The 16,382-nt window shown below is 51.2% G+C and overlaps 1 protein-coding gene across 3 annotated transcripts in view; it reads right to left on the bottom strand.

Annotated features, from left to right (window-relative positions):
• The window catches only part of C1PH17orf114 (chromosome 1p C17orf114 homolog), a 174,408-nt gene extending 158,579 nt beyond the window's left edge, over window positions 1-15,829 (bottom strand). The window contains exon 1 of one of the 3 annotated variants that reach the window (XM_069644147.1): window positions 15,553-15,829. The gene's annotated coding sequence lies outside the window, so the exon portion shown is untranslated. The remainder of the gene's footprint in view (window positions 1-15,552) is intronic. The other 2 variants (XM_069644133.1, XM_069644124.1) reach the window with 2 other exon arrangements.
• Between the last annotated feature and the right edge of the window lie 553 nt (window positions 15,830-16,382).

Genomic DNA, 16,382 nt, shown 5'->3' with positions numbered 1-16,382 from the left:
CCATTTTCACCTGTTATTTGATCTGTCCTCTCTGCGCCCCGATCCCTACAGGCTTCGGTGCTTAAGAAACAGACAAATAAAAACATTGTTGCACTCGCGACAGCCTACCCAGGGCAATCCGTCAGCCACGCCGAAGAATCTCGTTCCCTTAAATCTGCTACGGAGTGCAATCCTAACGAGCACCTTTATCAGACATTCATGTAGTCTTGCATTCTGACAGCATTATAGCCAACCCACCACAAATGCAGAACAGCAGAGGGCTCAGTTCAGTTGTTCGACTGATACTTGTCATTCAAATTATCAAGAACAGGTATCAGCCACCTGCTGTTCTTGTAAGCGTGTTTAAGGACTGGCTTAATGTCACATACACTACCATCGGTCTGGCTAAGCGCCCATTAAGGAATTGCGCCGGGCAGTGGGATTCTTTAAGAGGCTCTGGGCCAGACCGATATTTAAGTACATGACACTGAGCTGGAGGCAAGGCGCCCTTCCATGGCCACACGCCCTCAGCGCACCTTGAGCCGTCGCTGCTTGGGTTCCCTGGGTCATTTGGCAAAGTTTCAGCTGTGCGGGGGTTCCGCCACCCCGCCCTGCAACCAAGAGTCGGGGGTGGCCAGGTTTATAGTATTTCTTTTTCAGGTCCTCTGCTGTAATCCAGAGGTGTGTCCAGGGAGTGGCATGTGGTGCCACGCGCTATCCCGGAATCTTATACACCACCTCAGGTGCCACCCCATTGTCCTAAACAATGATCATTGTGCAGTGTTGGAAGTGTGCAAAAAGAAGTAGTGGAACTATGTTACCTGCTGACGTGCCCCAGCTCCTCACGGACCCCATCACCACCTCCCGTGCACAATCCAAACCCCCCAAACAAACACACCTGCTGTTTAAGGGAACGTTCAGTGCAGTGCAAGTTTCAAATTCTTCCTACACTTTTATTTTAAAACAAAATTATTCCGGAACGGTTTCTTTTTAATATAAAAGTATAGGAATGGTAACACTTAAATTTAACAAAGTAGAGGAGCACTGCTCCCAACCACTCCTGCCCACTGTCATTTGTGTGTATGTGCGCGCATGCGCGCTCATATTTCAGGCCACCCCTGCATAAGTCAGTGCCCCACGTGGGCCACCTCAGTCAAGAGTCTTGACACGCTACTACTCTAAATCCTTTCTGGTTCCCATAAATTTGCATCCAAATCACATTTATAACTACAGTTTAGATTTATATCTAAGTGTTGCAATATTAACACAAAATAATCCTGTGTGCCTTTTGGGATTTACAATACATTAAAGTCAGGTGATGTGCATGCGATTGCGAGTATATATTTATTCTAGACACCAAAAAGGTTCCCCCCCACCGCCTCCTCCCTACCCCCCATTTGTGCAGGACTACGTCTGGCGAGGTCTAGATGACACTAAAACACCTAAATACTGGATGGAAAAGGGGACAGGGACAAATTAACTTGCTGGATACCAGTTGTCCAGGCATGAATATCGGTTTCTAAACCATTAATCAGCCCCACACCTACAGTACACCAGAAGGGATGCGAACAGATTGGAAACACAAGCAAATTAAAAAACCTCCTTGTCCAATTTTGGTAATGTGGACGAACGAAAGGCTCATCTCCGAAATGTTGTGGCTCGTTGGTTAGTTGCAACACAGCAAAAATAAAATGATTACCCAATAACAAAAAGGGACTGTGCAGTCAAGGCTGTATATAAAAATCTACTTTATTATTGTCACAACAGACAGTTCTAGCAATATTACGAAATAGAACCCACCTTGTAAAGGAATGCAGAGGACAGACATTTTCGAGAAGGAAAGAGGATGCACTCTCGCAGTAGTCCAAGGATACTTGGTTTCAGCACAAAGGGAGCAATGGGTCGTAAAATGTCACTAGGGACCTTGCAGAAGGACCAGGGGGCCAGAACCACAATGTGCTTTGTGCTGTATGTGTTCTTGGTGCTCCACAGGGTGGAGCTGGCTTCAGGGCACTTTGCAGGCTTCTGTGACAGAGCTCAAGACAGGAGTCAGCTTGTGGTATTGGGCAGGCAAAGCTGGACAAAGGGTTGCAGGCTGGTGTACATGGCGGCTTGTGGGTCAGGAATCATGGTCTCAGTGCTGATTGGCGGTTCTGAAGCCCTGGTCAAGACGTCTCAGATGTCTTTAAGCAACTGAGGCTTGACAACAGTCAGCTTTGCAGTCGGTTGCAGCTCGAGAAACTCAAGTGGCTCAAAAATGTCCTTTAAGGCAGACAGCGGTAGATGCAGGTCGAGGAACTTCTCCCAGCTTCTTCAATGGGATTATGTTGTCCTTTAGGGTGGACGGACTAAAGCTGAGGAGTGTTACAGGCAGCTGCTGTGTCCTTGGATGTTGGGTCAGAGACCTTCTGGCAGTTCCTACTTAGGAAGCTTGCTGCAGAGCCTAGCAGGGCATGCCCTGTGCTGGTTGGGTACCGGTTCTGGAGCCGCTGGAGAGTCCTCTGTATTTGGTAGATGTTTAGGGGAGGGATCGCGTTTCTCTCTTGGAGGTCCTGGCCTTCCATCACTGACGGAAGATGCAATTCGGACTGTACCTTCAGTCAATGTCCAATGCTGACCTCTTTTTGCTACTCCTTGCAAAGTCTTCAGATGGTCTGCAAAAGAGGGGCTCAACCCTTTAAAACCAAAATGGGACACAGCCAAGCCTACCTTAATGAACCAATCCTGGGGTCCCAACCAACAAACTCCTGTATGCATGAGATCATAGCCAAGAGTGCTTTGCAACATAAAAGGTAAAGGGGTGAAAATATGTAATACTAAGTCCTACCCATCTTCCCATCTATTGTGGATCAAAGGGTCTCTCTGGTTAATTGAGCTCTCTGTGGTTCCCGATTAAAGCAGAAGGTCTCCATTGAAGTGACGGCGAGACCAGACTCGCTCGCTCCTGCAAACCACCTTTTGAATGCGGTCCCCCTGCAGGCTGAACTACCGCGAACACGCAGTCCCACACATGACAATTCAGGGTCATCGATACAGAGGACGGGTGATGGCTTCAGGTTGACTCAGTTGCATTTGAAAGGTTGTTGGGGTTTCCCCGTCTCCTTGGTTAAACTCTGCAGCCAGGCCCCATGTGGGTCTGCTTGAATTACCTGCCAATTGGTATGTGAATTGCTGCCACCAGCTGCAGGGCTCAACTAAAGAGCAGGGCGGATCATAGAGCCTTTGTTAGTTAACCAGTCTGGCCATGGCAGGGGGAAGGTTTTGTCCTCCTCTTCTGGAGATGTATTGTGTACGCCTGGCGGTCATATCCCAACTAAATACAACAGAGGGGGCATGTGCCTGTACGCTGGGTCCACCCAGAGCACACGGGTCTATGTGTATGTCGTCCAGTGAGCATAGGAAAATGTGTGCGGTTTAGCCCCACACATTTTCTTGAGGTTGATCTCCCATCAAATAAAAAATTTCAAAAAGCCCAGACGAGGTGCAGATGGTCGAATTCCTCACAGACGCTGCATGGATTTTAAAGTTACATTTGTAATGCGCTACATATACAGACGCTGTTAGCGCCTTTTAGTTCCTCCAGGAGCTACTTTTAGAAACCCTATCGCGATCCCTCGACAGACACAGCTTCCTCCCTATGGAAAAGCAAAGCACGTGGAGAGGATGAGTATTGCTCATGTGCCCAGGACCAGAATAGATTCGCCTGGCCTGGAGAGCCCCCAAGCTCCAGTCACGTGCTACACACATGCAATGCCCCCTGGAAGACCGGTAGGGCTGGGGAGGAATCAGAACCACCCCCTAGAGCACTACAAAGCAGTCACTGCCCACGTGGGGGCTGGTATGACATCTTATCTAGCGCCTCGTGCCTTCAGTGAGCTGGCAGCAGGCCCATACCAACAGCGTGCCGATGAAGGTCAAGTGCCTACTGCAGTGCGCTTGGGGGGCTGGCAGGCAGCCAACAAGAGGCAGAGTGGGCAATCGCAGAAAGCTCCTGTGGGGGCCTGGACCTAAAGAGCCGGCGCCATGACAGTAAACTCCCTCAATTCACAGGCTCAGCCAGCAGAGCTCCCCTTAAACTACATAGCTCCTGCAAGCAGAGCCAGCAGAGCTAGCCCTCGGGCTGCATAGCTCCTGCAAGCAGAGCCAGCAGAGCTAGCCCTCGGGCTGCATAGCTCTTGCAGGCGGAGCCCTCAGCCAGCAGAGCTAGCCCTCGGGCTGCATAGCTCCTGCAAGCAGAGCCAGCAGAGCTAGCCCTCGGGCTGCATAGCTCCTGCAAGCAGAGCCAGCAGAGCTAGCCCTCGGGCTGCATAGCTCCTGCAAGCAGAGCCAGCAGAGCTAGCCCTCGGGCTGCATAGCTCTTGCAGGCGGAGCCCTCAGCCAGCAGAGCTAGCCCTCGGGCTGCATAGCTCCTGCAAGCAGAGCCAGCAGAGCTAGCCCTCGGGCTGCATAGCTCCTGCAAGCAGAGCCAGCAGAGCTAGCCCTCGGGCTGCATAGCTCTTGCAGGCGGGGCCCTCAGCCATCAGAGCTAGCCCTCGGGCTGCATAGCTCTTGCAGGCGGAGCCCTCAGAGCTAGCCCTCGGGCTGCATAGCTCTTGCAGGCGGAGGCTGCAGAGCTAGCCCTCGGGCTGCATAGCTCTTGCAGGAGGAGGCTGCAGAGCTAGCCCTCGGGCTGCATAGCTCTTGCAGCCTGAGCCCTCAGCCAGCAGAGCTAGCCCTCGGGTTGCATAGCTCTAGCAGGCGGAGCCATCAGCCAGCAGGGCTAGCCCTCGGGCTGCATAGCTCTTGCAGGCGGAGGCTGCAGAGCTAGCCCTCGGGCTGCATAGCTCTTGCAGCCTGAGCCCTCAGCCAGCAGAGCTAGCCCTCGAGTTGCATAGCTCTTGCAGGCGGGGACAGCAGAGCTAGCCCTCGGGTTGCATAGCTCTAGCAGGCGGAGCCATCAGCCAGCAGGGCTAGCCCTCGGGTTGCATAGCTCTTGCAGGCGGAGCCAGCAGGGCTAGCCCTCGGGCTGCATAGCTCTTGCAGGCGGAGGCATCAGGCATCAGAGCTAGCCCCCGGGTTGCATAGCTCTTGCAGGCGGAGGCATCAGGCATCAGAACTAGCCCCCGGGTTGCATAGCTCTTGCAGGCGGAGGCATCAGGCATCAGAGCTAGCCCCCGGGTTGCATAGCTCTTGCAGGCGGAGGCATCAGAGCTAGCCCTCGGGTTGCATAGCTCTTGCAGGAGGAAGCCATCAGGCAGCAGAGCTAGACCTCGGGTTGCATAGCTCTTGCAGGCGGGGACAGCAGAGCTAGCCCTCGGGTTGCATAGCTCTAGCAGGCGGAGCCATCAGCCAGCAGGGCTAGCCCTCGGGTTGCATAGCTCTTGCAGGCGGAGCCAGCAGGGCTAGCCCTCGGGCTGCATAGCTCTTGCAGGCGGAGGCATCAGGCATCAGAGCTAGCCCCCGGGTTGCATAGCTCTTGCAGGCGGAGGCATCAGGCATCAGAACTAGCCCCCGGGTTGCATAGCTCTTGCAGGCGGAGGCATCAGGCATCAGAGCTAGCCCCCGGGTTGCATAGCTCTTGCAGGCGGAGGCATCAGAGCTAGCCCTCGGGTTGCATAGCTCTTGCAGGAGGAAGCCATCAGGCAGCAGAGCTAGACCTCGGGTTGCATAGCTCTTGCAGGCGAGGCATCAGAGCTAGCCCTCGGGTTGCATAGCTCTTGCAGGCGGAGGCATCAGGCATCAGAGCTAGCCCCCGGGTTGCACAGCTCTTGCAGGCGGAGGCATCAGAGCTAGCCCCCGGGTTGCATAGCTCTTGCAGGAGGAAGCCATCAGGCAGCAGAGCTAGCCCTCGGGTTGCATAGCTCTTGCAGGCGAGGCATCAGAGCTAGCGCTCGGGTTGCATAGCTCTTGCAGGCGGAGGCATCAGAGCTAGCCCCCGGGTTGCATAGCTCTTGCAGGCGGAGGCATCAGGCATCAGAGCTAGCCCCCGGGTTGCATAGCTCTTGCAGTCGAGGCAGCAGAGCTAGCCCTCGGGCTGCATAGCTCTTGCAGGCGGAGGCATCAGAGCTAGCCCTCGGGCTGCATAGCTCTTGCAGGCGGAGGCATCAGAGCTAGCCCTCGGGTTGCATAGCTCTTGCAGGCGGAGGCATCAGGCAGCAGCGCTAGCCCTCGGGTTGCATAGCTCTTGCAGGAGGAAGCCATCAGGCAGCAGAGCTAGCCCTCGGGTTGCATAGCTCTTGCAGGAGGAAGCCATCAGGCAGCAGGGCTAGCCCTCGGGTTGCATAGCTCTTGCAGTTGAGGCAGCAGAGCTAGCCCGCGGGCTGCATAGCTCTTGCAGGCGGAGGCATCAGAGCTAGCCCTCGGGCTGCATAGCTCTTGCAGGCGGAGGCATCAGAGCTAGCCCTCGGGCTGCATAGCTCTTGCAGGCGGAGGCATCAGAGCTAGACCTCGGGCTGCATAGCTCTTGCAGGCGGAGGCATCAGAGCTAGCCCTCGGGTTGCATAGCTCTTGCAGGCGGAGGCATCAGGCAGCAGCGCTAGCCCTCGGGTTGCATAGCTCTTGCAGGAGGAAGCCATCAGGCAGCAGAGCTAGCCCTCGGGTTGCATAGCTCTTGCAGGCGGAGACAGCAGAGCTAGCCCTCGAGTTGCATAGCTCTTGCAGGCGAGGCATCAGAGCTAGCCCTCGGGTTGCATAGCTCTTGCAGGCGGAGGCATCAGGCATCAGAGCTAGCCCCCGGGTTGCATAGCTCTTCCAGGCGGAGGCATCAGGCATCAGAGCTAGCCCCCGGGTTGCATAGCTCTTGCAGGCGGAGGCATCAGGCAGCAGAGCTAGCCCCCGGGTTGCATAGCTCTTGCAGGCGGAGGCATCAGGCATCAGAGCTAGCCCCCGGGTTGCATAGCTCTTGCAGGCGGAGGCATCAGGCATCAGAGCTAGCCCCCGGGTTGCATAGCTCTTGCAGGCGGAGGCATCAGAGCTAGCCCTCGGGTTGCATAGCTCTTGCAGGCCGAGGGTTGCATAGCTCTTGCAGGCGGAGGCATCAGAGCTAGCCCTCGGGTTGCATAGCTCTTGCAGGCGGAGGCATCAGAGCTAGCCCTCGGGTTGCATAGCTCTTGCAGGCGAGGCATCAGAGCTAGCCCTCGGGTTGCATAGCTCTTGCAGCCTGAGCCCTCAGCCAGCAGGGCTAACCCTCTTCCCGCACGGATCCCTGCAAGCCCGCTCAGACTGGCCTATAGGGCAATGCCCTCAGTGCGGTGCCCCGCGTGCTAGTGCGGGCCCGTTAAGGGTTATAAACAGCGAGCAGCTTTGACAAGTGCTAATGAACACATTTAAAATGAACAATTTTCAACATATTTCACAAAATATTTCCGCCGTAGTCCCTACTCAGTTTGTCAGAAAAGCAGCCGTGGTCCACTTTCCATTGCCGCCCGAACTGGTGCCCCAGCCCAACCCTTCCCGCAGGGTTGGCAAGTTCGACCGGCCGTATCCTCAGGGGCGCCCCGTTGCACCCCCCCCCCCCGCACAGCGGCGGTGGACCCGCCCTTTCCAGCGCCATGAGACGGCAGGCTGGCGCCAGGCACCCCCGGGAAGCCGAGCCTCGCCGTGCCAGGGCAGCTTAGAAACAAACCCCCGCATCTCGGCACAGAAAGCGAAAAATCGCCGGCCGCTGCGATAGCGGAGATGACTGGCACGGGCGCGGCGTTCACAGGGCACGGTGCCCGGCGGAGGCCCGGCCTGGCACGCAGGGCTGCGGGAGCCCAAGCCCTGCGCCTTCAGATGGAGCCTCACAGGCCCAGTGATCAGCGATTGCCCTGGAAGGGTCGTTAACGTGCACCCACAAGCTTGGCACGCGTCTGCCCTCCATGATCTGGTCTAGCCTAACGCAGGCAACCGGGCCCCAGTGCCCTCTGGTGGGCCATGACACTAGGGACAGACTGACCCAATGACCCAGAAAAGTGGCCGTCATTCGGCCCAAGTGGTGCTCCACAGACCAAGTCACTTACGTGCCAATTTACTACACCCCCCTCCACGCCCGTATGCCAACCCTGCCTGCCACATCATCAACACCTGCCCCCCCACCCAAGCCTTCACAAAACAATCTATAGACAATATTGTCATGTCCAGGTTAGGGGAGCAGGAGGAGAATCTACCGGAAGCCTCCTTGACCCTTCTGCCCAGTGGAACTATGCTCCCTCTCTGCCCTGCTCCTTTTTCTGCACACTCTCCCATACTCACCGTCACCCCTCGCCCCATTCCACCCCCAATACCTGGGTCCTTCCTGGCCTCCACGCCACCCTGCAACATTGTCTTCTAGTAAGAATGAAGGAAACAATGAAAGAAAATGGATTTAAATGAAAGCAATTAGTGTGTCATTTTCCCACTCAGCATGCACCTTCATTTCACAGCCACTTATGCTGTGGTAACACAATGCACTAATCTCTACAAAACAATTAGGTTAAGATACCCCATTACAATTCTCACAATCTTTAATGGCAACACAGAAAAAGAGCAATTTTAGAAAGAGATAACCCCAATGGTTTAGCACTCCCCGCTGCAACACTCACCCCCAAATATCAGCCAACTTGAATCCTTTGAATGGGAGGCAGTAGGAAGGGGTAGGGAATAGAGAGAACATTTGGATTTGGGGTAAAGCCCACCACCGCAAGATGGGAAGCCAGCAAAGAAAGTGAAAACCCGTTTTTGGAGCAAAATGGCAGAAAGGGATTTTGATTCTTACTCACAACTGCTAGAGGACCGAATGAAAGGACATTTTTGTTGCTACACTTGAGGAGATAGGGAAGCTTAGAGGCTACTAATCAGCACACCAGGGCAACAATAAGAATAAAAGTAGGAAAAGTGGTTTTGGGAGGAAACAAATGCAAAAAAATAAAGGGAAAATACAGTGGCAAATGGAAATTCATTTTACACTAGATTTACAAGGACAGGCAGCTCACGGAAAGGGTAGGGCTCAGAATAGGAAAATCTATTTTCAATGACAGGGACACATACCAGATAAGACTTCTAGGCAAAAGGCATTGCTCTCAATGGGACTATGGTTTGAGGTTTTAATAGGTCATAGGCCAATGGGAATGTGTGGGGTGATGCACACAATACACAGAAACTCGGTTTTCAGTTAAAAGGAGATGAATTCTTTGAGGCAACACTTTAATGACTAATTATTAAAGAAAGACACCAGGGAAAAGGTGGTTAATTCGAATTTTAACCAACTTATACTGTGAATTTCAACGGGGATTAATTGATTTACTAAAAAAATATATTAAGGATTTACATAGACACTGAGAGGTTTACCAAAAGGAATATGCGAACATACACAGGCTAAACACAGCTTCTTCTATGGGAAGGCGACTGAATTACAATAGCAATGTCAGGTTTTCAATGGGTGAAATGCTACAAAAGGAAGGGCTTATGCAATTTAGGGCTGGAGTTATTTGCTACTTACAAAGCAAGCCTTGGTTTGGAATTCTGGAAAGCCAGCTGGATCTCAGGACACTCTGGACATCTGGGCAAGGGATCTGGTCACTGCACTCTCAAAGATGGTTTGGTTCAGCTACCTCCTCTCTGTCCTCCTTCTCCGGTCTCCCCGGATTCTATTTTTTTTTAATCTCCTCTGACTTAGTACAGTCCCCCTTATATAGCCCAAATTACATCACTCACTTTACAGTCTGGGGGGTGGGGGGAGAGTACTCCCTAATTACTCCTACCCCTTGGATAGGACAGTTTACCGTTCCTCTCTCCTCCCCCTGCATGATTGGTTCAAGCGAAGAGAACACCATCCGTCTATTCGCATTTTATTACCCTTCTTTGTTTTCTTGGCCACTTTTTGACAAGAACCAGTTATGTCCCATAACTTCATAATTCTATTAGCCCCCGAGGTAGCATGGCCCTTTGGCACATTTTTTGTCATGTTCATACAATGTAGAACAGTTATGACTCTGCAAATGATAAAGCATGTTCCTAATTTCACCTTCCATCTTTCCATCAAGTCTTATAATTGTCACATCTTCAGAGCAGCCAGAAACTAGTCTTAACTGGTCATTTCAGTCCCTGAAGTCCTAGGAAAATGCACTATAGCTCTTAAAAACTGCCTGGAAATGACATTAAATGAAAATTATTTCTCATTTTAATTGCTACAAAAATGCCTAAAAATTGAATCAGTCCTTTAATGTCAATTGGGAAGATCTGTCCCTCTCTGTGGGAGTGGTGCTTTATCCCCCTCAGCCGGTGACCAGAGATTTGTATTACCCCCTTTGAAGTTGTCAGTTGGTTCTTGGTAGTGGGTGCAGGAGGAACTCACCTCCCAGTTAAGTTTTTAGCCAGACTTGGCTTCCTTGAAGTCCCTGAGCCCCTGCCTTCAAGTCCGGAGCCGAATAGCTTTTTTTCAGCCGGAATTCGGCCGAATACTTAAGCGAAGCCGAAGTTCGGTACACCCCTAGATTAAATGAAAGCATGCAGGGCCGTGTTTGGATGCAGTGTTCAACTTCATGTCATTCAGGTGAAATGAAAACGGAAAACGCAGGGCCATTTTTGGGTTGCAGTATTCCAATGCTTGCCACTCATGTGAAAGGGAAAGCAAAGCACTGCCGTTTTTGGTGACGGGGTTTAAATGCGATGTTTCAGGTGGAGGGGATTTCTGTTTAGGGCCTTAAATGCACCCCACAGTGAACATGCAGTTATTGCCCCGACAAAGGCCCAACATGAAACATTTGCTCTGCGAAAAACATTTGTGCTCACAGTACACAAGTTACATTGATTGTGGGCTCAAGGAGAGTCATCCATTTGTGTATTCTCATACCAGGATCTTTACCAAATTCCCTTTCGATAAACCAGTCATTTTGCACGGTGCAGCTTTCCTCCACAACTAATTGCTGCTCTTCCAAGTCTTACCCACTCACTGCTATAGTGACAAGAAGACAACCCTACTTTAGAAAATACAATTTATTTTTTAAAAGCATAAAAGGACTTTGTTGGTTTAATAAGGTAAGCACTCACTCTCACCCTTCAGGTCAGAGATTTGAATTCAAGCATAACCACTGAGATTTTCATGGGGCAGTAGTAATACCAAAAAAAAAAAAAAATAGTGTGTCTAAATCTGTTAAGTACTATATAGAGAACAAGTTATACTACGAAAAACAATTTATTTTGCTTGCATGTGTGGGTGGTTTGTAATAAAGTATCTGGAGTGTTTTAACTGTTGCAAAAATGGATGCAAGATGCGAACTGAGGTGGTTTGTTGAGACTTGGGTCATTTTGGTTCTAAAGCACCATCCCCGGATAGTTGTACAATACACTCGCTTTACGTACAAAACATGCACTTGTTCTTCAGGTGGTTGGCATGCTTGGGTAAAGGTGATTAAGGGGTCCAGCCCCAGATATTCCATATTCAATGAACTAATATAGAATATTTAGCACTTTTGTGGTGAAGACATGTACAGTGACAGGTCTGGGTTGAGCAGTGGCTCCAATTGGTTACTGTATCTATAATCCCGAGTCGCATTGAAATATCAGGAATTTATTTTGAGCGCACCAATATTTGGAGGTCTGTCGAAAGTTAGATCATCATGCCTGTCAACTAAGCATTGCTTATTTTTCTTGGTCTCCCCTTGTTTTTTTCCCCCCCGTCATCCTCCCGTTCTCCTGCCAAACCATGTGCGAGATCTCTGCAAAACGTATGGTTTAAAACCTTTTCTGTTCTGGTCTTTTATCGTGCCCTGCCATGTTGTTTTTGATATTGAACTTGCCCTGTTTGCAACCCCTTTTGGGTGTCAATGCCCATCTTGTTATGGATTGGGATGAATCATTCCACACATTTTAATGTATGTATTACCATGCATACATCCGTTTGTACTTGGTCATCATTTATTATATTTTGAGCAAGCATGAGCCCTGAGGAAGGCCCCATTGGGTCGAAACATGTGTAGGCTGATACTTTGCAATACATCTTAACACACACCAACAGATGTGACATTGTGTCCATTTATACTGCTGGCACAGGTTGAGGATGATCCACACTTTGTTTATAATCATACTATTTGGAAACCTTGGCCTCAGAGCCTGTGCATCACTCAAGTTGCAGCAACCAGCCATCCAGATAATCATAATCGAGAAGGAGAGCTCCGATCCAGGGAAGGGCCTCTGGCCGTTTGCATCTAGACTGGCATTTCAGTGTAGCCAGTCTGGCCATTTCACTGTGGCAAGCATTTTTTACTGCGCCTCAAGGATGAAGCACGCATAGGTGTACTTGTGTGGCTAGACTGGTCTACTTCAGAGCCAGCTTAAACACGATTTCCTGTAGTGGCATGGCATGTTTAAAGGCAAAGCCAACAGGAGTTTGTTTTTATGTGGGGGTACTGCCATATATTGGCAGAGCCAGTACGGACATCCTTATTACTGGCGTAACGTGCAAAGCAAACACAAGTATGTTCTTATATAGACATTCTTGCATATATTGGTGCAGCCAGCATGGAAATGTATGGGCACATCCGGTTTGAAAATGTGTATACTGGCATATATCGCGGGCAAAGGCATCATGGAAATGCTGCTTTGCACGGTTGGTGTCTTACACCATTTGCATTTTTAGATTGGAGTGATCTTAAAAAGCCAATTGAAAACTGTTTTTTTTTACCCAATTCTTCACAGAAAGTGCGATTCAAAATGCACAACTTTATTTTTTATTTTGTATTGCCCCTTGGGGTGGAATCCCCGCCCGCCCTGTCACACGTGTGTGGGAAGTGTAGAGGCCCTGTTCTCTAAAGTCCACACGATTGCCTTTTCATGCGACACAGGGGCACGAGCGGCTCTGGGTAAAAATGAAAACGGTGCTGCTGTGCTGTTGGTCCCATGGAAGCAGGGCCGCCACCAGCCCGAGTATGAACTTGGGAGAGCGGAAGCCAAGAGTGCCCCGGCCAGCGATACCGCGGGTGTTCACCGCATTTAAAAGGTGCACGCTTTTAATATCAAATAAAAGGTCCATTACAGCGGCGGGAGAAGGGGTGGGTGCTTAGCCCTCCACCCCCCTTATCTCAAGTCACCCTCACTTGTATTTACCGCGGTTCCATTGTAGCCCACAATTCGGTATAATGGACATTTAAACCCTCATCTAAAACGTCGCATTAGACAGCATGTAAAAGAGCTGGAGATAATTAAATGAACATCCAGTTGCCACAACTAATGCTTAATTGTTATCAAGGTTATAGTGTATAACCAGCACACACCTCTCTCTTGGATTTTAGCAAACATGGAGGGGGTGAAAGGCTGAAGTGACCTTCCGGAGATAAAGGGCTGTGGGTTACACACACACATCTCAGCAACAGGGCCTTAACCCTCCGATCTAGCACGTGCGGGCATATCTTATCAGTCCACTTCAAACTGGGGATACAAAACACGGACAACGGGGCGTTGAAAAAAAACAAAGTCACCTGGGGGTGAAGGTTAAGACCTAGGACCTGGACCAACAAAAAGGCAACTTTCGGGGGCCTCGCGTGCAGGGGGGAGGCCGGGCCACGTCTGGGGCGCCAACACTTTCCAGAATGCTCGAGGCGGATTGGAGGCAGTCCAGAGACGCGGGTTGGTTCCGATAAAACGAAGGGGGGGAGGGAGGGAGTCGGTTCAAATATAGAGACAGCATCATTACAGCGTTAGGCGGTGTAAAGCTAGAGACTAAGTTGTTGGCGGGGGTGGGTTTCTAACTAAAGAGTAGCCATGAAACAGGCTGTTTACATTAGTTGCAGCGCTATGTGACTGGGGGTGGGGGTACTAACTTAATTATAGGAGTATTACCCCCCCAACAGTCTGACCACACCCAGGCCCTATTGCGCGCCCATTGGCACCTGCACCAGCTCTTCCTTTTAACAGGCAGAAAATGCCCATCTCGATTGGCACCGCCATCCTCAGAGGTGCAATAACTGAACGGACTGAGGCCCAACGCCACGAATGGCTCCGATTTTAAAGTGTTCACACCCCGGTGCCTTCAGTATTAAAAAATCACCTCTCTCGAGCGCACAGAGTTTAGGCAGCGCATGGAAGGAGCTATAAATAAAACTCAATTTCCACGGAAGGGACACTCCCGAGGCATTAAAGGTGAAACATGCATCTGCGTTGCCATGGCAATGCACAGAAAGAAGAAAACAAGCGGGCGGCCTGGGCACACACGTTGGGTTAGCTAAATAGCTCGATGGGTGAATGAGCCTGTTGAGAAGATGGGTAAAGAAACTTAACGAGTTATCCCGCTTACAAGCGGTCCATAGCACCTAGACACCACAGAGCGCATGATGGGCGCTAGTTCATAACAGAAACTGACCACACGCCTTTTTCTGGGCGCATGTGTCATTTGCCCAAGGCCCAGATAAAATGATGCCTGCGAGGAACAGGTCAGCAGCTTATATATTTAAAAAAAGAAAAACAAACACCACCAGCACAACACACTGAGGTATTCTTCCGAATAGGAAATATTGCCCAGAATGCAATCTGTACTGCCTATTAAAAGTTACAGGGAAAGTAGAGGTGTTTAAAAAGCAGGCGGGCGCAGAGATTTCTAATTTTGACAACGCTGCGCGCAGCCAGGTGGAGAGCCTGGCAAATATTGACTCCTGCTGTTCGGCGCATTTACAGCGCGATATATTCTGCTGCGCAACACCATAAAGGCGGTGCGCAAATCACACCCACACACCGCCCCTCCTGGAACCCACAGGAGCCCAGTTGAGATCACTGGGCGGCGAGAGCTCTGCCCAGGGCTCTCAGAAGACGACCTTCGCTCTCTGCGTGTCAAGCCCAGGAAAACAGGCTTGGGCGAGAGACAAGATGCGGGCACACTGACGCACCATGGTCTCCAGCTCTACCTTTGGTCATTAGTGTCTTCGTCGCCCTCCCCCACCCACCGCACAATTCGCCCGCTTCTAGATCTCCGTCAAGTACTAAAGCACGAGAACTGCACAACTTTAGGGGCTCGGTTCGCTTCTTGCCAACCCAGCTCCTTCTGGGAACCCTCCATGCCAGTCGCCCCCATACTCAAAAAACACAACTTCCAATCAGGCTTCGTTCCAGAGCCACCCGCGCCCCTCCCCTCCCACCCTTAAGACCTCATGTGCCAGAAGAAGAATTTTCTGAAAGGACAAGTTTGAAAATTCTGCCCGAGTGCACGGGTAGCAAGATGCCCACACCGGGCGCAAGTAGCTCAGCCAGGACGGACTTCCCGGTGCATTCTGGGATTTATAGTGCCGCACTTTACACTACAAGCAATCAATGGTAAGAGCAACTTACTTGCTCTCCACTCAGGAGCAGGGAGTGGTTATCAAGTTTACCCATCTCTCAAATGAGTCATGCTCTGGCAATACAGCCTAGAGGGCAAAGACAGCACGCCCTCTTGCTGCAGGACGTCACGCTCTAGATTACAGGTTGCCAAATGCTGGCTTTTACGCAATATTTTCCTGTGAACTATGACTGATTAAACTACAAGTACCAGAATGCAATTCTGAACAAACCAGAGCTGCGTGAACTACTCATACCGGTCACGGGACAATGCGGCTCTCGTGCGATCTCTTAGCCCAGAAAAGCAAGCGCCTTAAAGCTGGCGTCCCCTACCTGGCGCAAAGTTGGACGTGCCGTTGCTGAGGGGCGCCTCCTAGCACTCCCGTGATTTCTCGCAGTACCCCTCAGGGAAGAGCCAGGGCAGGGATCAGGCAGCAGGGTGGGTGTGCAGTAAAGAGCCCGCGCTGTCCTCTCTCTCACTGGCTGCACGTAGCTCTTCCCAGGGTAATCTCGTCACGTGACCCCACCTCCCCGTCTCCAGCCCCATTCAAAAGCCGATAAGCTGCTCGGGTTTCTTATCACTGCCGCGGCTTAGAAGAAAGAAGGGAAGGTCCCATTCACAAACCCGAGGGGCGGACCCCAGCCTTCCCTTAAAGGCGCAGGCCGGATGAAATGAGGAGCCACTGACAAGACGCCCAGCGCCTCCCAGCTTTCGGAGTTAAAAAGTGGAGGCCCCGGAGGCTTCTAGCTGTCGCTTTCCCTTAAAATGAATCAAGATTCAAGACCAGCTGGTTTAAAAAAGGTCAAATATTGCAGAAACGAATCGTAAAAGCCGCCGCCCTAATGACGCCAACGAATATTTTTATTCGGCAAGTTTTCTGAATAGACCATCGCCCCCTTTCTTTAAAATGTAGAATAACGAGGCAGGCAGGCAGGCAGGTAGGTGTGTAGGAAAAGCGCAGTCCCCGGGAAGCGTGCTTCTGCCCCAGAAGCTTTCTCAGAAGTAAACCTGGGGGTTTAAGTGGGCCGTGACTACCTTAGACAGAGCCACAGAAGGCTCGGAAATATGTTTCTGAGGCAGGGCCCTGATGGGGTCCGCTGGCAGCCGCGACCGCTACAACGAGGCTTTTTTCTAAAGCCTAAAGCTCTTGCTCATGTGCCAG

The sequence above is a fragment of the Ambystoma mexicanum genome, chromosome 1p (genome assembly GCF_040938575.1).
Source record: "Ambystoma mexicanum isolate Mex_15411 chromosome 1p, UKY_AmexF1_1, whole genome shotgun sequence".
Classification (NCBI taxonomy): Eukaryota; Metazoa; Chordata; class Amphibia; order Caudata; family Ambystomatidae; genus Ambystoma; species Ambystoma mexicanum.
Note: the sequence above shows the minus strand (reverse complement) of the source record. Positions and strands in the feature narration are given on the sequence as shown.